This window comes from Protopterus annectens, chromosome 12.part0 (genome assembly GCF_019279795.1).
Source record: "Protopterus annectens isolate FY-2018-M chromosome 12.part0, PAN1.0, whole genome shotgun sequence".
NCBI classification, from domain to species: Eukaryota; Metazoa; Chordata; order Ceratodontiformes; family Protopteridae; genus Protopterus; species Protopterus annectens.
In genome coordinates, this window is record NC_056746.1 from 422222994 (window position 1) to 422245388 (window position 22395).

Below are 22395 nucleotides of genomic sequence, written 5' to 3' on the forward strand. Positions count from 1 at the left end.
GAGCATAGATGTGACTAAGAAACAGACAGGGCCTACTGACTTTGGAGAATCCTATCATGATTCATATATGCACAGCTTTACATTTACAAAGCTGTAAAGAGGGAACATTATCTACTGTGTACTACTGAAGTGTTAAGTGTCATGCCAAATGCAAAATATTTCTGTGCTGTTGATGCTAATTAGGGATTTTGATAAATTAAAATTGATGAATAAAATTCTAACTGCATATTTAATGCTCCTATAGGAAGTTAAAAGTTCTCCAGAATTCCATTTGAGTTTTTTATTTTCATTCCTTCAAGGGTTTCAAAAAGATGTTGCAGAGATGGCTGAAAGGCTTGATGGTCTTGTTAATATTACTGATAATATACTGATGTTGGGATGATCAGAAAAGCTCATGACAATAGGCTGATTCAGTCACAGAACAGAATGTTACAGTATAACGTCCAGCTGAAAAAAGTACTCATACATTCATAATTAGAGAGCTGAGATAAATAGGGTTTCTTAACTTCATAACACTTGAAATCAGATGAGAAAGTCAGGGCTATAGTACATATGCCTCAAACACATAATAACTAAGCACTTATGAGATCTTTACCCCTGACCCAGTATCTTTCCAAATGTGGCAGATGTAAGTATGCCATTAAAGAAACTATTGAAATGATACCTAGAATGGTATCAGACTTAGAACCAGAAAAGGACTTCTGAATTGTTCAGTTAATGACAAGAGTGTCCATACTGAAGTATTTTGATGTGACTTGACTAATGAAGCTACAAGCTGTTGCAAGACAGTGATTTTTCCAGATGATAAATCAGCTGCATATGGGTCAAGAGCATTTACTGACTGTCAGAAAAAGATATTGTCAGATAGGAAGTTACAGTTTAAGCAATAGCATGCAACTGTGTAAATTTTAATCAATATATTTATGGCAAAGAAGTATGAATAGACAGTGATGACAATCCATTGCAGAGTATATTCATGAAGTTATTGTAGAAGGCACCACCCATGGTGCAAAGAATTCTTATGTGCAGGGCCGGCCTTAGCTAAAATGGCGCCCTAGGCAAAGTAGTACTCCAGCGCCCCTTAAGCCCCACCCACACCATACTAATGTACATCCCTATAAGCCACACCCACAGGTAGGCCACTCCCAAAAAAGGCCTCTTCAGTCTTGTCCATCAATTATTTAAATGCATAGGAAGAAAAGATATCTTGTAATGTAGTTAAACTGCAAGTGAAGGACAGTGGAATTTTCTTTTAATAAACCTGCTTTATCTGTTGCTCCTTCACACATATTTTACTATAAAAGTCATATCCTCAGAAAATAGAAACCTATGTGCCTTGTTTCAAAGGGTTGCTTAAGTTAAACAGTTTAATTTACTTTGGGGTAGGCGAGCTAATCTTACAGCTCGGTGAAAGTAGAATAGCAACCTATCTCCTCCCTGTGTACAGTAGCTTAAGCTAGAATAGTCCAAACACAGCTAGCTATTTGCTAAACAATACAGTCTTGCAATGAAAACAGACTTAGCATGAGTAGTAAATGTCTCTGCCATTGAAATGGCATGAAAACCCAAATTCATAGAAAATGCATCTGGCCATTAAGTTTACCTTTGGGCTGTTTTCAAAACAGACTCCTTGCACACATTTTTAGGGCCATGCATACATGCATTCATTCTTTGATTCACCTTCCTGATTATAGTAAATTATACTCCTTGTATAATACCACTGCCACCTATTAGAGAGTGTTTTAAATGACAGTTTAACATTCTTTTAATAAGCAATGAAACGGGTCTATATCACAAAATCGAATTTCCAAAATGTCGCTGTTCCAAAAAACACACACATAACACAATCACACCAAACACCTTCAAAACCTACACTAAACCTAACATACACCACTATCTATGCACTATCCTTAACCCAGCCCTAACCCTAAAGTCCGTTACTACCGCACACCTACTTGACCAGTGCCTTAACCCTAAAGTCTGTCAATACCGCACACTTACCTGACCTGTGCCCTAACCCTAAAGTCCGTCACTATCGCACACTTACCTGACCCGCACCCTAACCCTAAAGTCCGTCACTATCACACACTTACCTGACCCGCGCCCTAACCCTAAAGTCCGTCACTACCCGTTCATACACTTACCTTGACCCAGTTCGAAAATGCCGAAGCCACAGAAACGGCCAACCAAATCCTTTCCCTGGGAAAGAATTTGAGTTTCCGCAGCTTCAAAATTCTCAACTTTTGAACTACCAAGTTTGGCCTTCCGATATTCGGTGTTCTTAACGTTCGATTTCGTGATAGGAACCCAGTGAAACAATGTATAAAACCAATAATGACAACACTATTCATTTTAGAAAATTTCAACCCTAAAAGGCTAGACTTCTGTCATTACAATTCACCAGTATCACCCAATGCACAATCTCTGCAGAAGAAAAATCATCCAATTCCACATTAAAGAAATTTGTAACCAATAAAGGGGCTGCTACTGGCAAACAACTTTGCAGATCAATTTTTTATCTACAAATTCAGCGCCTGTCTCCCTTGAATAATTAATTGCCTATATTACATTAAAAAATTGGTAAGTTGGTAATATTGCAATAGGAAATGACTAACAAGTTCATAGTCACTAGGTATCTCATACAAAGGACATACTCAGGAGTGTAGAACCCCTACACCCCTTATGATACACCAAATAATCAACACTCATATGGGCACTGCAATACTAGCACTCCATCTTCATGGTGTGGGAGTAGAATCCACAGACAACTATGCTACTAACACTGCTTTCAGATTCTGCTTTCAGATTCTAAAACATAGTATGGCATTTGATAAACAAAAACTAGCTAGTTGCACATTGAAAACATTTACACTTGTTAGAGTGTTTTAAGTTTGTAGTTTTGAACATTTTTCCAGTAAGCAATGAAACAAAATGTAGAAATAATGACAAAACTGCCCATTTCAGAACATTTTAACCATAAAAGATCCCTGAAACTTCTGTCATTACAACCCACCACTATCAGTTAATAAGCACAATTTCTGCAGAAGTAAAATTCATCTGAATAATTCTAAATTAAAGAGATTTGTAACTAATGAAGAGGCTGTTACTGGTAAACAGCTTTACATTTGTGTTTCATCTACAAAATCAGTGCTTGCCGCCATTGAAGAATTAATTGCCTGTGTTACATTAAAGAAAAACTGGTATGCTGGTAATATTGCAATAGAGAATGACTGAGAAACCGACAAGTTCATACTTACTAGACATGTTATACAGAGGAGGGCACATTAAGGCATGCAGAACCCCTATCCACCCTTAAAATGCAACAAATAATCGGCAACTAGGGCATTACATACCATGCATCCATACCTCTCAACCTCTTAGCACAAAGAAATCTGAACAAAGCCTAAAATAATGGGGGGGGGGCAAAGGCTTCCAAATGGGACCAGATTATAAATATTGCTCTTATAGACTTAGAAAGGTGCTAGAACAGCATTTGTCTTAGCATGCATTTCTGGAAGGAAATGGCTCAAACTCAAATGTATGACATTTAATTATTTAAATCCTCAGTAATTTGCCAGAAAATCACAAATTTTATGAGGAATAGATCAAAAATATGAGGCAAATCTGGACTGTTGAGAAGTATGCATATCTCTCAACCTCTTAGTGTAGGAAATCTGGACAAAGCCTAACATGATATGGATGTAATGGCAAAAAAAATAGGGCTAGATAAAAATATTGCACTTTAACTTAGAAAGTTGTTACAACATGTACTAGTCTAACTACTTCTGTGGGCTATTTTGAGCCAAGCTAATTTCCCTTTTACAAGCAAGAATCAAACTCTGTACCTTCTGTCTCTGAGGTAAAAGCCTTAACCAATATATCAGCCAGCAATAAAAGTTAACTCCATATACATTTTTGCTACACTATAGCTGTGCAAACACTACACGTTTATATGTTGTATTTAACATTCGCTTCATTATTATATCAGCTGCTAGCCTTGCACTATTATTTTCATTTTTTTCTTTTATTGTAAAAAGGTAACGTCTTTTGGCTTTTCCTGGCTAGGGGTCCCCACAGCAAAACTTCGGTCCGCTAATGATTGGCAGTGGATTTTTACTGTGCTGAGTTGCCAGCCCAACGCCCAACATTCAAAGAAGGCACACCCATTCACGCACGCACCTACCTGCATGTCTTTAACGTCACTCGACCACAGGGAGGACATGCAGATTCCACACATACTGTATTTATTTTTATAAATGTGTGTATATACTGTTTTAACTTGTTATGACTGAATGAAATAGATCTGCAATGGATCAATCCAATGCCATGTATAAAAAAACTTAAATTAAATAATTAAAATAAACATTAGCTTTCACATTTAGCTTTGGTCAAGAAGGGCTTGCCTTTTGGTTTAAGCACTTGGGCTTCAGGCCAGTTATTTTACATTAAGAAGGTTTGTGGTCTGCACTCTTGTGGGAGGAGAGGCTGGACTCTGCCCTTCTGAGCTGGGAATTTCTGGTTAAAGGCTTATAGTGCCTGCATATTTGAACTGTTTCTTACTGAAACTGGTACACCTTGTTTGCTGTAGCATAGACTAGATCCAGGCCTGCTGAATCTAGCTTTATTTGTATGCTGCTTGTTTGTTTGTTATTTCCCTGAAACTCTAATTCCACCTAAAACACAGCTTTTCAGAGCTTCTTTGGATCCCTAGTGATATCTGCATTGCTTACTGTACTTATTTCCCTGTTGCACTTGAAAGAAAGTTACTGTTTGTCATTTTTGCATTTAAGTTACCTGAAACACATTGCATTTAAGTTACCTGGTACTTGCTCACTAAAGCAATTATATAAGTCAGCACTAAAATATTAAAAGCACTACACCCTCACAAACTCCCCTTGAGTACCTCATTCCCCATTGGCCCTTTTTTTCAATTATAAAGGAATTCCCAATACTATTCTAGCATGTCCAAAGGTCAGTTGTCAATCTCCTCTCTGGTCCAGCTGATGAATCTGGGAATCTTGAGGCAATGTTACAACTGTCTCATGTACACAGACAACCCTCTCCTCCTCCCAACAAATTCCAACACATGTGAGAGATGCAACCATATAGCCATACTGGAGGCTAAGCTCTCTCAACTCAGTACTGGTGAAACCAGTAAGGAGGAGAAGGAAACCACACTCACTACAATTCCAGTCTCACATAGACCTACCACGACAGCAAACCAAACACATAAACACACAGAAACATACTCGGAGGCTCTAAATAAAAATCTGCCTAAGCAGCAGAGACCTCCAAAGCAGACACCCAAGCAACCGCTACCCCAAAACAAAACACGTGCAACACATAGCTCACAAAGCCAGTGTGCCAAACAGTCACAGCCCTTAAGGCTAAACAACACACCTGATACACTTGTAATAGGTGACTCTATCGTCAGGCACACTGACATCCCGCTCACCAGGCTGAACAAGAAGAAGGTCACGGTGAGCTGCCTGTCGGGCGCTAGGATCCGCCACATAACACAAGCACTCAGGTCACTCCAAGGCAAGTACAAATATGACTCAGTCATTGTCCATGCTGGTGTGAATGACCTGGGTTTGAATGACCTGAGACGTACCTCCCTGGACTACATGAAAAGAGACATAGAGGAGCTCTCTGAGCATGTAGCCCAGGCCGGTATGACCCTGACCTTGAGTAGCATCTTACCCTCACCAAGAATGATTACACAATATGAAGACAAGATAATCAATTTCAACAATTGGCTTAAGTATTGGTGTCATTCAAAGGGGATCCAATGCCTGTCAGCCTGGGATGACATGCTCGACAAGCCACACTGCTTCGCTAGGGACGGCTTGCACCTGTCACCCCTGGGCTTTCGGATATTGGCAAAGGCTCTTGCTACCCCCATAGTGCCTTTTTTAGGCAAGGCTCAAAAGACAAACCCACCTCCATAGGTATCACAAGGGATAAGAAACTAAGAGTAATGCTACTCAATGCCAGACGTCTAAACCTCAAGATGCACGCACTCGAAACTCTCCTTAGCGTAGAGAACATCGATATCTGTGCAGTAACAGAAACCTGATTCAAGGCTCCCGAGAGCACCCCAGCACTACCAGGTTATACCTCATACCATGCTTTTCAGCCCCAAAACTTGGACCGTACCACAAAAGGAGGGGGAGTATCAATATTCATCAAAGATACCCACACCTCCAGGTTGGTGGCACAGCATGAAGCATCAGAGACTATCCATGTGCAACTAACAGTGGGTAAAACTGCCTTCCAGTTTATAGCCTGCTACAGACCACCCTCCCAAACCCAGGAACCCCACTCGGCCTTCCTGAGAACACTGGAAAATATGAAGGTCTCTCCAAACACCATTATATTGGGTGACTTCAACTACCCAAACATAGACTGGGAGCATTACTCTAGCTCCAACACCCTAGCCCAAAGGTTCCTAGAATTTATAAACTCAAATGCTATGGAACAACTTGTTACCACTCCCACAAGAGGGAAAGACATACTGGACCTGATCATCACCAACATGGGGACTCTATGCTCCAGACCAGAAGTGTATCCCTCACTGGTAAGATCAGACCATAAACTAATCTCACTGGATATTCACATCCCGACTCCATCCCCTGCCCTGAAAACCACAGTGAAAAACTTCTCTAAAGCAAATTTCACACTCCTCAAAACCGAGGTGGAATCCTTCAAAGCCCCTGGGCCTGTGGAAAATACGGCCCAGACCGCAGAATCTTTTATAAACGCATTCTATGAACACCTTCAGGAATGCATGGATCATGCAATCCCAAATAAAACCAAGACCCAATCCTCCAAAGGCAGACGTCCTGTCTGGTGGACCCCAGCCATAAACAAACTATACAATAGAAGGAGGAATCTACTACATGATAGAACAAAATCCCAAAAAGGGAAGGCATCTCTGATCAGTATTAGCAAAAAACTATGGGCACTCATAAAATCGTCTAAGGCCAGCTTTGAGAGAAAATTGCACAGGACACTAAAGATAATCACAAGGCTTTCTTTAGTTATGTTAGGAACCTGGGTGGGAATTCCCAGATATGCTCAGAATTTGTCCAAAATGACAAAAAATACACCGAACCCACAGACATTGCCAACATCCTAGCTGACAGGTTCAACGCAAACCCCCCCTCCCCACCAAAAGGGCAAATATTTATCCCAGCAGAGTGCTGCCCCCCTGACATCTCAGATGCTCAGGTAAGAGCTGCCCTCTCCAAAGCAAAAAACACAGCTTCAATGGGACCAGACGGCGTCCTGGGCTGCATCCTACATGAACTCCAAGAAGAGCTAAACCCAAACATAAAACTACTGTTCAATCTCAGCCTTACTACAGGATATGTACCCAAAGAGTGGCATACAGCAACAGTGGTCCCTCTCCACAAAGGTGGTGCCTCAACTGATCCTGGAAACTATCGCCCCATAAGCCTGACTAGCTTGGTCTGCAAAGCTATGGAAAGGATCATCATGGACCTCATAAATAAAGATATTGGGGACCTACAGACACTGGATCCTACCCAGTTTGGCTTTGTTAAGGGCAGATCCTGCCTCTTAAACCTGGTTGATTTCTTTGAAACAGTCACCAAGGCCATTGACGAGGGGAAGGTGGTCCACACAGCCTACCTGGACCTTGCAAAAGCCTTCGATACAATACCCCACTCGGGCATTATAGATAAGCTCACCAGCTTAAATATAAACCCCTATGTCACTATATGGGTTGCAAACTGGCTCAAGGACAGAACCCACATGGTTAGAATTGCTGGAGCCATGTCAGACTCCAAACCAGTTACAAGTGGCATCCCACAAGGCTCAGTCCTGGGACCTCTCTTGTTCGGTATATATTTCTCGGAGGTACAGGCCAACACGGAAGGACTGTGGCTGACTACATTCTCAGATGACTGCAAACTGGGCGCCATAATCGACTCTCCAGCCAACACAAGCATCCTCCAAAAGGGCCTCATAGAAACAGACAACTGGTGCCAGAGCCATAGCCTCAAGCTAAATGCCAAAAAGTGTATAGTCATCCCCTTTGGCAAAAACAAAGTGCCCACAAATTACCACATAGGTGGTAATCCATTAAGTACAGAAGAAGTAATTAGGGACCTGGGGACCCAAGTTGATAGCAATCTCTCATTTGACAACCACGTGGCCAAAGTGGTTAGAAAAACATTTTATATAGCCCACCTAATCATGAAGGGATTCACATCTAGATCAGGGGAGGTCAACGTGCCTCTTTACTCATCCTTCATCAGGCCCATAATTGAGTACAATGCCCCTTTCGGGATGTACCTTACCAGACACCTGCAGCAACTGGAAAGACCCCAAAAGTACCTCACCAAGAGGATCATAGGGCTCAAACAGATGCCATATGCTGCCCGGTTAAAGAAACTCCAGCTCTACTCAGTGGCATACCGCCTGCTCAGAGGCGATCTGTGCCTGACGTATAAAGCCATGTCCAACCCGGAATTAATGGACATGCTGCACCTCAGAAAATCCAAATCCCATCGAGCTACACGCTCGAGAGGCTTGAACCTCAGCACTGAAATAAATAGGACATGCTGGAGGGACAGATTCATAACCCAGAGGCTCCCTTCACTCTGGAATGAAATCCCAGTCCAGGTTAGGCAGAGTCCCTCATTGACTCTCTTCAAGAGGAATCTTGGTGAGTGGATGGGAGATCGTAGGTTTACCCCGAGTATCACTTCTGTGTCACTGTTAGACAGAGGCACAGTATACTAACCTCAAAAAAGGGCATAGCAAAATTAATTTAAAATGGGTGGCGAAAGCCAAACAAACTCTGGCTAGGCTTATAAATGCCCTAGGGCAGATAGCATAGTATGAACCTATGAACCTATGAACAGAATCAATGCCAGGAACAGTAAACATTCCACTATCACCTTGGATTTTCACAGTCATGTTTTGCGCGCATGTAATTTCATGAATTGTTCCCTGCATCCATACTGCAGTTACATCTAAAACAGATTTTCCCCACTGAATGCTCCTGTTAAACCAAAAAGAAATTTGTGCAGTGTTTTTTATTCGGGACACACACCATTTCAACTGATGAGAAAGAATTTTAATTGGGGGCGATTGATACTTCCAGCCAGATAATATATATATATATATATATATATATATATATATATATATATATATATATATATATATATATATATATCTATATAAAATCATTATTTAGGTTCTTTAGATCTGTGATTTACACAGAACCACAAAATTTATGAGGACAGTTGAGAGGTATGTTGAGCTTACACACACACACACACACACACACACACACACACACACACACACACACACACACACACACACACACACGCAGCTACTATCTCACATAGCAATACGCACACACATACCTACTCTCTCACGAAGCAACACACACATACCTTCTCTTTCATACAGCAACTACCAATTAGTTTAAATTCCACACATTCCAACTCTCTCATACAACACAGACACGCATCTTCTCTCTCATACACACACCTACCCTCGCATACAGCAACACATACTTTATCTTCATACAAACAGAACGACTACTGTAAATTCCATGCACACACTTTCTCTTGCATACAGAAGCCCAGTTTAAACTTCCCAAACAAACACATACACTTACCTTCTTTTTAAACCAAATGGCAACACGCGTATACATGGAATTAACCCCTCTCATAACTGAATGCGAGTTTAATTTCTGCACGCAACGTAGAACATCTTTACATCCATGTTGGCATGTATGTGAATGCATGCACATTTCTCCTTAAAGGAGAAGACTCCACTACCATGAAGTGAAAATTTTTTTTCCTTCTGTTTTGGCCAACCTGCAGGTATAAAAATGGAAGGGCACATGCTCTTCCCCCTCACCCTATGATTCTAGTGCCCTATTATTTACTTATTTATTTTAATTAATTTACTTTTCATATTATGCATTTGCATAACAAGAAAAGTAAATTAATTAAAATAAATAAACAGAAATTGCCCCTTTAGGAGGCCGACCTATACAATGCCCTAGGCGGTTGCCTAGTTCGCCTATGCCTAAGGCCAGCCGTGCTTATGTGTTTAAAAATATGATTTTTTTAAACAAAAAATATACTTGAAACAGCATGTCTATGTGACTTTGACAGCAGTTCTATGTATATAAGAGATATGCAGAACCATTTAAACTTGCCAGAGCAGAAAGATTATCTGGAGGTGAAATGGAGTTTATCTGTGTTGTACCTTAATTAAAAGGAGTAAGAAGTTTCAGAATATATTGAGGAATGTCCAGAAATGCAAATGCTCAAAGAAGTTGCTAGAGAAAGTTAGTCAGAATGCTAAAATGTCACAAGGAAAGAAATACAGTGTTATTTTTAATTTAAAAAATAAATCAGGCTTACTATTCATAGCAGATAACTTGATATGGCAATATCAACTGAGGAAAAAAATGTTAGCAAGAGTACGTGAATTCAAATGGGAGTAGTCAAGTCTAAAATAAAAAAGTACATGATGTGTTAATTTGGCCTGGGGTATTTGGACAGAGAGAACAGGAAGTTAACAACTTTGCAATATTTATCTCAACAATAATAAAAAAAAATATGTTGTTATATTACTTTCCAGGCAGTCCATGAAGTAAGAGTGGGGCGGATTTAACAGTAGTGCAGACTATAAACATCTTGATGAAGTCAAAAAGAGCTGACAGAAAATGTTATAAGGACTGTCAGTTAGCATTGTTTGAATATTGGAATATTCCACTGCAAAGTGTTGGTCTGTTACCTGCTCACTTAATAAGAGTCATAGATTAAAAGGAAGAATTACTATGCGTATTTCTTTAATGATATCTTAGAATCAGAATTAAGTTCTAGAGATACTGAAAATGAAACAGTCAAGATTATTATTGGACTGTAAGCATGTTTAATCTCTTTCTGATTTACAGGAAGGAAAATGTGAGACTGCTGCACATTTCTGGTAAGAAATAAGTTGAAACAATTATTTTAAGAACAAGTTTGCTTTTGTTAAAAGTTCACATTGAAAAGTTCTGATAAGAGGCAGGAGTCATCTGTTGAAGATGAATGTATCTCAGAGTGACTGTAAGCGATAAAACGTTTGCCGAAGATGCTTCCAACATTATAGAGATGTTTATGAGGGTGCCCCTATAGAAATATCCAAAGAGGTGTTCTTGAAAGAAGATCAGAGAGAACATCATCCAGAACTGCTGTCAGAGTCACAAAGAAATTATGTACCAAGTACATCATCAGACAATGGGCGTCCCCCTCTGCCAAAGTATTTGAGACAGAGAAGACTATAAAGTATAATGGCATTTGATGAACTGGAATGCAGTATTTACTTGTTTAAAATTCAACAATGCTTTATCTAAAGTGTTATGAGTAAGAATGTTATAGATAGTAATGAAACTGCATAACCATTGACATTAATAGATGCCTTATAAAACTCTACGGACTGCCTGGAATGTATATATTTGCTTCTGGAAACAGGATTAACATATGAGTATATTCGTTTAAGAAACTGGGGTCCTTAACATTTTCAGAGTACCACTACATGAATCATGTGGTCTTTTTTTCTGGTACACTGTTGCACAGTTTGAAATAAAACTTATGAGCTGGCAACACAATATCTCTTGACCAACTTATTATTATTTCATTTTTCAAATACTAAATGCTCCAGAGCTCAAACTGAAATGTGTCTGCCCAGCATATCACTAAACAAAAGGAATGAGGGATCGAAGTGACGTTTCATGCCGTTTGCTGCTGCTTTAACTGTATAGTAATGTTTGTATCAGCTGGGGTTGTATACATATACCACATTTGTGCTTACATGCTAATGCCTTCATATAGTACAAAGGGATGTATTAAGGCAGGGATAATAAGGTATGAAAAAACATGGTAGAAACATTTTTATGCAAGTAATGGGAAGTATAACCTTTAGAAAGAAGGGGAGAGGAACAGAAATAATTTTTTTACAGTTTGCTCTGTGGGAGGGGATTCTTGATCAGTAGGAGGAGTATTTTTTTTTAATTTCTGCATGTTTTCCTGGAGCTTTTCTCCCCGGGCCTCTACTGAAAATGGACATGTATCCAGTTAGACTAGCCCGGTCAACAAATGTAAAATAAAAATAAAATAAATAAATAAATAATCTTTTTAACTAATTATGTCTCTTTAGTTTGTTTAATACCAGACCGTTACTGACTTAATGAAGTGTGTCACACTATTTGCTCTATGTTTGAAGTGGTACATTGAGAGAGAGATATAAGAAGAAATAGAAAAATGTAAAGGGAATTGGGAAGAGTGGAAGAATTTTCTGAAACATACAGTATGCATTCTGTGAAAAAAAGAGAGAGAAAATGCTTCTGGAAATGAGTAACCTGCAAGGAAAGTGCAAAACCAAGCAAGTGGAAGCGGTAGCAATGATAAAAAGAAAGGGACCATGGAGTGCTCATGTCAAATGACCTAAGTTTAGTCCTGTGTTGTGACAATGCTGCAAATGAGGCAGGTAAAATTTAGGCAGGCATTGAAAAAGAATCAGCAGAGACAAGAGATTATTATTTCTGTATAGATAGTAAGAACCTACTTGGAAATTGTGGGCATTTCTGGTGAACCTGAATGTGGATCAGAAAAACTTGCTGTTAGCCAAAAAGGGATGTTTGTGGCAAATAGCAAGGAAATATTAAGAAAGGTACACAGTGACAATTCAGATTAGTTGTTAAGCATAAATAAATTCCTTTGCATATACCTGAAAAAGACCTGCATGCAATGCACTTTTGCTCAGCCAGTCTTACTAAACCAGACCTCTTTGTTTATTGCACGTATTGCTATTTGCTTTTGTCCATGTTATTTTATTCTGTCTTTGTTAATCAGAAAAGTCCCACTGGGCAGAGCCCATTTTCAGCGGATGCCTGGGGAGAAAAGCTTCATCAGTGCATTTATATTTAGAAATGAATTTCAGACATTTTTCAGAAAAAAACAAACATAATTACAAGACAGGTAAATACAGTAAAGTATTTACATCAACAATTATAAGTCTATACAGTTCTGTTAGCTCTAAAATCTTCAGGAAATAAATGGATTTATATTGTAGAAGGGAAAACATTGTAAATAAGTTTAATGTTCTTACATTTCAGTTCAGGAAGGTTTGTAAAGAGTTGAGGAGATATAAAGAAGTAAGTTATAAAATACTGTAGGAGGGGAGATATTAGTATTGTACTGTATAGGAGGATAGTGGCAATAGCTTATGACTGAGATAGCAGGGTATAGGATTAGTTCTATCCTGGCTGCTTGTTCCAAATTGGTATATCCAGAAGGTTTATAGCTTAGGTATACAGGGAATGCATGAGATGGGTAGAGCTGTTAGAAAAACAGAAAGATGAGAAAGTGGTGTTTAAGAGGTGGATGAAGAAGAGTGTATTAATTTAAGTGCATTAGGGAAAGTTGTTAGGGGTGTGATGATTCAAGTATAGGAGGGCAAAAAGATAACGATAAGTAATAGAGAGTTTGTGCTTTCACTAGAGGTCTCAACCTGGTGATGAACACGAGCATGACCAGGACTGGGTAAGGTACTGTTTGAGCTGGGTTTTATAGTATGAGAGTTTATTAGTCATTTTTACTTGTGTAGGGATGGTGTTCCATAGTTTGGAGATGTAATAGGAGTATAGTAAGTCCCCTGATGAATTATTTGCTTTAGTAGTGCTAAGTAGAAATTTATCACCAGAACAGAAGTCCCTTGTGGGGTGTAGGGCAATAGTATATTTTTAATGCAGGGCATTTTTTCAGGATAATATATCAGTTTGTATGCTGTAACTAGCTGAGACCATGTTGGGTAATTGTTAAGCGTTAGCTAGTTTAGCTGTTTTAAGGCTTGGCAATGGTGAGCTCAGTGTGCAGTGTTGATAGCAAATTTAGCTACTTTCTTGTAACAGGAGGCTAGTTTAGATTTTTGTGTAGAGCTTAGATTTGTAAGGGTAGGTGAGGCATATAGGAGGGTTGGAAGCAAATAGGATGAGGCTAGGATCTTTCTTACCGAGTCTTTAATGTACTTTTTTGCCTTGTAAAGGGAGATAAGTTTCTGGTGGGTCTTTTTAACTGTTTGAAAAATATGTTGATCAAATTTAAGACTGTGCTCTATTACAATGCCTGGTAATTTTGTATGTGACACTGCCTCAATGTTTGTATTATTTGTAGATGTAACCAAGAACAACTGTTTTTGATTGAGATAATGCTTCGGGTGAAGAGCATCAGTTTTGTTTTATTGGAATTAAGGAGCAGGTTTGAATTTTTCAGCCAGGTTTCAATTGAAGAGAAAGAAATTTGAGTGATTTCTTCGAGTCTGGATATTGTGGGGACTGTACATATTAAAGTTGAATCATCTGAGTATTGTACTATATTTGATTGGTCTATGGTAGCATAAATATTAAAGAGAAGGCGTCCTAGTATAGAGCCCTGAGGGACACTTATGGTAACTGAGAGAGAGAGAAGGAGAGGTTCTGTTGCCATTTGACTGCTAAGTGCATTCCAGATAGATAACTAAGGAACCATGTAAGGGACTGACAGAAACCCACAGAAGAGTCCAAAGAGCAAATGTTGGTGTGATACAGTGCCTAAGGTCTTGTATAACTCTAGGAACACAGTTGACACTAGGTTACCATTTTTCCTATGCTGTTTTTTTTTAGTGTTGATGAAGCAAAGGAGGGTGATGGTTGTGCTTTGGTGGGATCTGAAACCATGCTCTGTTTCAGAGAGCAGATTATTCAAATTTAGATGATTTAGAAGCTGAGCTTGAAAACATTTTTCAAGTATTTTTGACGGGAGAGGATTGCAATGAGTCTGCAGCTACTGAACTCTGTATATGTGATACCTTTGTGTAAATTTTTTTCCAGATGGGAGGAACATGTTTTATGGATATAGATCTATTTATCAGTATTGTTCCAAAACATAGCTGTACAAACCAGACATAACTAAAAACTAACATTTTTGTTTTGGAACGCTGCAAAAGTACCATTGCTTTATGGGTTAGTAAAGGCTGTACACCAACAAATATCAGAATAGTATTTATTTGTTAACTGGATAAATGGATTGTCCATGGACCATTTTCAACCATGGCCCATGTGAACAGCAGCAGGAGAATCAAAATTTAAGTTACATTTGAGCCATGATATCTAAGTAAGAACACAGGGAAACAAAACCAGCCATAGCAGCTGTGGAGTTCCATTTAGACCATTTTTTTACTTTTTTTTTTAATTTTTATTAATGCTTTATTGAGAAAGCTCCTCCCACAAGGCTAGTAACCTCTTTTCAGGGGAGACTCAAGGTGGTATTTATACTACTAGGGGAAATTTGTCCAGGACATCAAGGAATTTCCCCTATTCTTTTTGATAGGTGCCATGGAATTTTTAAATCTGCCTGAGCTGCCACCAACTCAGGCAGATGGTCCTTGGTTTAACATCTCATCTGAAGGACTCCTCAGCTGGCCCCTAATCTACCACGCCACTTCTCCTTCTACTTGCTAGTTTCTTGAACTTAACACTATTTCCGGATTAAGTATCAGGAATGTATGCTATTATTGTGTATTAAAATTAAAACAATACACTTATTTATTAGCTTATAAAAAAAAAAAAAAATTTTTTTCCCACAATGAACTAGAATAGTCCAGTCTCAGAGAGTTTGCTGATCTCTGGCTTGGGCTTGGTTCCTGTGTTATTCCATATCCTTTATTTGGATAAAGGGAAGCTTCTTCACCAGTGTGGGAGGGGGAGCACTGAGCAGCCTATTTGTCCCCCTAGAGCAGTGGTTCCAGCCAGAAAGTTGTAGTCTATTGGCAAATGCTATGGAACAACTAGTCACCATTCCACAAGAGGAGAAAATATACATGACCTGTGATAAAAAATCACTGAACCCACAGACATTGCCAACATACTGGCAGACAGCCAATGATGAGAACTAACCCACACATAAGGCTGCTGTTTAATCTTAGCCTAAATTACTGCCCATAAGCTTGATGAGCCTTGTCTGCAAACAGATCCTGCCTTGAACTTTGGTCGACTTTTTTCAAACAGTCACTAAGGCCATTGATGAGGTAAGGCAGTTCACACAGCCTACCTACAGAACACACAGGGTTAGAGTTGCTGGTGCTATGTCAGACTCTAAGCGGTCACGAGCGGTGTCCCACAGGGCTCAGTCCTGGAAAATTTGCAGATGACTGCAAACTGAGTTGGAAAGAGGTGTTCTGTGCCCTACATAGCAAGGTCCCAACAACGAATTTAATGACATGCATGCTCCTCAGAAAATCCAAATCCACCAGAGCCTCACTGACTCTGTTCAAGAGAAATCTTGAGGAATCATCTCTGTATCTGCTGCTGACACAGGCACAGCAAACTAATGGGTATAGTATTCTCATCCTGGCTAGGCTTATAAATGCCCTAGGGCAGATAGCCTAGTAAGAACCTATGAACCTATGAACCTTATACTTTGTCAAAAAATATGTTGAAACAGAAGTAAACTACTGAACTTCTGGATGACTTCCTGAGCCAACATCTCCTGTAGTTCCTCTCTCAGGGCCTGCTTAACTCACTCACAGTGTAAGAGGCCTACCTGATGGGCAATTGAGTCCTTGTGTCTACACAGTGCTTCATAAGGTAGCTTACCTGTAAAAATGTCCCCAAACTGTTGTACTTCTGCCTGAATCTCCTTAACCTGGGTAGGAGAAATCAGCATACTTATTCTTGTTCCTCCATACGTTTTAATTTTTCTCTCTTCTCTGTTTCCCTGTTTCTCCTTTTCCCCCTTATTTGACTCATGCATTACTCTCCTTCCCATCCCATATATTGTGAATTTTCTCCACAGGAACATTATGTTATATGATGTTATGACAGTGTAAAGGTACACTTGTTGCCTATTTGTCTGACTAAATTCTTGCAACGTATCTACTTATGATTGTGTTTTTTGTGCTGCGCTATCCTGACATACCAATTTGAATGTTTGCTCTTATATTACTACTGTTATGTGGATGTTTAAAATTTGTTTCTTTGTTTACTAATGTGCTCAACCTGAAAATGGTCTAGGTGGAGCAATGTTTTTCCTTGGTTAACAAATTTTTAATAAAGAAAACTACTTTTGTAAGTTAACTACTTTGCACACTTCATCATTTTTTAAAGGTGTTGTAGACACCACTATGAAGCAGGCTTATTTTGAAACATGAAACCTGATAAAATCTCCTGACTTATCACAGTCCACAGTACTCGCCTCCCATAACCAATGTCCTCTGATCTCAGAAAGCACTGGACTAGTCAGATGGTGGCATGGCACTTAATGGTTGTTGGAAGACTGCTGGCACAAAAAAAAACAAAACAAAACAAAACAAAAAAAACTATTTCTAACCTCCATTATACACTCTGATCTCATATTGTCCCTTTATTCCATCATGGGTTTCCAGTCATCTCCTGTACTTACTCTGGATGGTTGGAGTTCCTTACCCAGTTTATTCTTATGCCTTGTTGCATTCAATGTGTTTTTATAAAACTGATGGAACTTCCTCAGAACACTTAACAATAAGAGGAGGCCCCTGCTTAGAAATAACATTGTTCTCACACCACCCCAGTCAAAACTATTTCTGAAAGTTTATTTTTCATTATTTAATTAATTGTTAGAGTAAGTTGACTAATGCTTGCAGATCTTTCCAGCTATATCCCATGTCATAAGACCAACAGTAAGGACTACATGCAGGGATAATTTAGTGTAGTCGTTAAGCATCATGTTTTGGCAGGTGGAAGGAAATCCTAATGCCTTAAAGAAACCCACATCGATATAGGGAGTACATACAAAAATACAAAGTTTGTTAAGCTTTCTGTAATATGCTTCCCTCCAAAACTCCACTCCAGTGCAGTCCAGCCATTTTTTAGCTTTAAGTTTCTGTCCCCAAGTATTATATTTATGAGTCAAACTATTTCTTTTATTGTTTATCCTCTTCCCGCCAAGTGAATAATTTTTCAGTGCACCTCTGCCTCTCACCACTCAACACACAGCTTGCTAGTTGGCTCCTTTATTATGAAATATATGATCTAATGGTCTTAGAAGACTGGCATGACTGGTATGATGATGTGCATATAAGGACTGTTTGTTTTTTTGGTGCTACTGTTGTGTAAGTTCAGTTGTAGCTGTTGTTGAGGATTAGGTAGTTTAGCCTATTAGCAGAGTATGGTTTTGTATTTGTTTTTAAGATTTATTGAGTAGATGTTATAAATTGTGCTTTAGAGGGAGGGCTCCATGATTATAGATTTAACAAGATGGGAAGCAGATGGGAATGGGTTAAAACAGGAAGGTCCAAATCCTTGAGTTATTACAGAGCAACCAGTTGATTTACATGCATGCCTAAAAGGCCTGCAATGTGTGTTTCAGGTACTAAAATACATTAGCTTAAATAAGTCCATGCAAATTATACCCTTCAGCAAGCAACTAAACCTTAAGCAGGATCCTGCCATATAGAGTAGATAAGAAACAAAGAAAAGAGAAGCACAGCCTGCATGGAGAGCCCTAAAGTCGCTCATCCCTTTCTAACATAGATGACAAGCAGGTGGGGTATTTCATTTAGATGCTTTAATATATAGAAACACATCAGGATGGATAGCAGCATCATAAAATATAAATGAACTGATTAATTACCTTACATACATACATGCTTGTATCTCAACAGCTAACTACAAAATGGCAGTCTATCTTGCATGTGCTCAGTATTTATACACTTGTGCAAGCCCTTGGATAGCTTCTTAAAGGTACATACACATACATTGATCTACATCCTCCCTCTTAAAAAGATTTCCCCTTGTAAAACAATATTAGAGTTAGACATGCATTACTATATGCATTAGAAGCAAAACACAGTGTTCATGTCCAGGCTGTCATGTATCTGTTACATGGTTTAGAGATACAACCAAGTCTTGTAACATAACAATCTGAACTAGATTTAGCAACAGGGACAGTCTTCGGTGAACAACTCATATCAGAAACATCTGGATTTGTCATAGGAATGTTCTCGGGAACTTCCTCAGGAATTGGAACACAAGACAACTCACTCTGAGATAAAGAGTCTTTCTCACATGCTATGTGCTGTGGTATAGGCTCGGACACCAGTCTCAAATGTTTCTGATTCCACCTAAAGTCTGCTCCTTGGGATTCCACAATGTATGATCTCAGCTTTGGGCAAATATTCTTCATGACACCAATCTGATCATAACCTTTCAACGTGGTTCTTCAACAGATTGGCTTTCACTAATCTGTTGTTCTTGACACATGGAACCAATAATTGACTACTGATTGGTAATGTGGTTCTGGTTTGTCTTGACAGAAGTTTCTGAGCTGGTGAACCAAGATATTTGTCACGAGAAACATTTCTGCGATTCAAGAGATTCAGGAAAACATCACTATTATCTCATTTTGACTTCTCTAGTAACTGTTATGGACTTTGAACTGCGTGTTCTGCCAAACCATTTCACTGCATGTACTCAGGGCTACTCATGACATGAGTAAAGTCCCATCCTTCAGGAAATCTTTTGAACTGTTGGCTTGTAAACTGCATACCATTGTCAGAAATAACTTTGTGCAGATTACCATGCACTATAAAATGATGCGTCTTCTTAGTAATAACAGTACTGGATGCTAGATTAGGAAGTAACTCAATCTCAAACCAATTGGAGTAAGAGTCTACTAACACCAAATAATGTTGACAATTCTGCTTGAAGATGTCAGTGGCTACTGTTGACCAAGGTAGTTCAGGAATCTGGTTTAGCTGAAGTGGTTCCTTCTGCTGATGTGGCTTTGTAATATTCACACAGAACAAGATAAAAGTGCTCTCTCAATGTCTTGTGACATAGAAGGTCAAAATACTAGTCATCTCACCCTTCATTTGGTAGAGTCAGTACCTGGGTGACTATGATGCAAGATAGTAATGTATTCATGTTGCAAGGACTTTGGAACAATTACTTTCAGACCTTCATAATGATACCATTGTCAGACAAAATCTCACCTCTGTATGGAAAATAAGGTCGCATTTCTTGAGGTAAACTGGATTGCTTTGACAGCCATCCTTGATTGATAAAGTGGTTGAGCTTTTGTAAAACTGGATCTGTGGCTGTGTGATCTCTCAGCTTATCAAGACATGTGGAAGAAAAGTTTCTCACTTCCATGACTTCATAATCAAAGTTCTCATTCTCATGATGTTCTGTGGTGTTTCTGGGAGATCTGGACAATATATCAGCAAGATAAAGAAGTTTGCCTTTCTTGTCGATGAGAGTGAAATTAGACTTTTGCAATCTCAGCATCATGCATTGCAGTCTGGCTGGAGCTGAATGCATAGGCTTTCTCAAAATAGTGACTAAAAGTTGGTGGTCTGTTTCGATTTGGATAGGTCTACTATAAACATAATTATGGAACTTTGAACATGCAAACACAATTGCCAAAAGCTCTTTCTCGATCTGGGCATACTGCATTTCAAGTTTGGGTAAGAGTTCTCGCTGCATAGGCAACAGGTTGATTCTCTTGTAGAATGATTGCACCAAGACCAAATTTCGAAGCATCACAGGAAAGAGTAACTGGTTTGTGAACATCATAGTATTTGATAGTTGGTGGGCTAGAAATTCTCTGTTTCAGGACTTCAAAAGCTCTTTGGTGTTGCTCTAACCAAGACCAGGATACATCTTTACATGTCAGCTCTCTTAGTGGTGCTGATAGTTGGCTCAAGTCTGGTATGAACGTGCCTCGATAGTTAATCATGCCAAGAAAATGTTGCAGTGCTTGAACATTGTGTGGAGCTGGCATCTCAAGAATGGTTGTTTGCTTTGAAGGGTCTGGTTGTAGGCCTGAAATGGTAAATAAATGACCAACATAAGTAACTTCTTGTAGCCTGAATTTGCAATTCTGTGGATTGAGCTTAAAATTCACTTGATGTGCTCCTTTTAGAACTTTTCTGAGGTTTCTGTCATGCTTAGCTTCATCATGAGCTCCTACCAGTATGTCAACTACTATAATAGCACAAGGATACCCAGAAAAAAATTAGCTTCATTGCACTTTGAAAGACTTCACTTGCAAAATGTATCCCAAATGGCATTCTCAAAAATCTGTACCTGTCAAAAGGAGTACTGAATGTAGTGAGCAATGATGATTTCTTGTCAAGCTGAATTTGCCAAAATGAATTCTTTGCATCTAAGACCGAATAAATTAGTGGCATTTGGCATCAAGGCTGCGACTTCTTCGACTGTGCTCATTGGATGATGAGGTCTTTTTAGGGTTTTGCACAAATCTTGTGGATCAATGCATATTCTGATGTCATCTGAGCTTTTCTTATGAGTTACCACCATGGAAGATACCAATTCAATTGGTTCGTCTACTGGACAAATCGCATCTTGTCGCACCATTTTATCTAACTCGGCTTTGACTCTGTCCTGCATGGCTATTATTTATTTATTTATTTACATTTGTTTACCGGGATGTTCTGACTGGACACAGGTCCTTTTTCAGTGGAGGCTTGGGGAGAAAGGCTCCACACAGGAAATAGTAACAGAGTACATGAAGAACAAAATTTAACACAAATAATTGCAATAGTACAAGCAATCATAACATGGAAAATATGAACAAAAAGTTACATGCAGAAATATTGATAGCACAAACAGCCAATGATACAAGCAAATGTAATACAAATACTTGTAATAGTACAAGCAATCACAACATGAAAAATATGAACAACAAGTGACATGCAGAACTATTGATAACATAAATAGCCAATGATACAAGCAATAGCAATTAGTATATAAATAAAATGACACATATTAGTGATTGATATACTCCAGCTGGAAGCTAGAGACTGTTAAATCAGACTTTAAAAGGGCCCACAACAATACCAGAAAAGTGTAGTGTCCCGGAAATCACAGAAGCACAGGTGAAAACAGCCCTTTCAAAAGCCAAAAACACAGCATCAATGGGGCCAGATAGTGTCCCAGGCTGCGTCTTGCACGAACTACAGAACAAACTAACCCCCCACCTAAACATGCTGTTCAACCTCAGCCTCTCCACAGGCTATGTGCCCATAGAATGGTGCACAGCAATGGTTATTCCACTCCACAAAGGAGGAGCCACAACTGACCCTGGTAACTATCGCCCCATAAGCCTGGTCTGCAAGGCTATGGAGTGCATCATCATGGAACTCATTAACAAAGATATTGGGAACCTCCAAACACTTGACCCGACCCAGTTTGGCTTTGTTAAGGGCAGATCATGCCTACTAAACCTATTTGACTTCTTTGAGACAGTTACCAAGGCCATAGATGAGGGAATACGAAGTTATGTACTCACTATAACGTTCCATCTGAGTAGTTAA

The 22395-nt window shown here is 39.1% G+C and overlaps 1 long non-coding RNA gene across 1 annotated transcript in view; it reads left to right on the plus strand.

Moving 5' to 3' along the window:
- Nucleotides 1–10949: 10949 nt before the first annotated feature.
- LOC122817332 overlaps nucleotides 10950–22395 on the plus strand; it is a 132198-nt gene continuing 120752 nt past the window's right edge. Inside the window, exon 1 of the long non-coding RNA XR_006367204.1 lies at nucleotides 10950–10989. This is a non-coding gene — a long non-coding RNA (uncharacterized LOC122817332). The remainder of the gene's footprint in view (nucleotides 10990–22395) is intronic.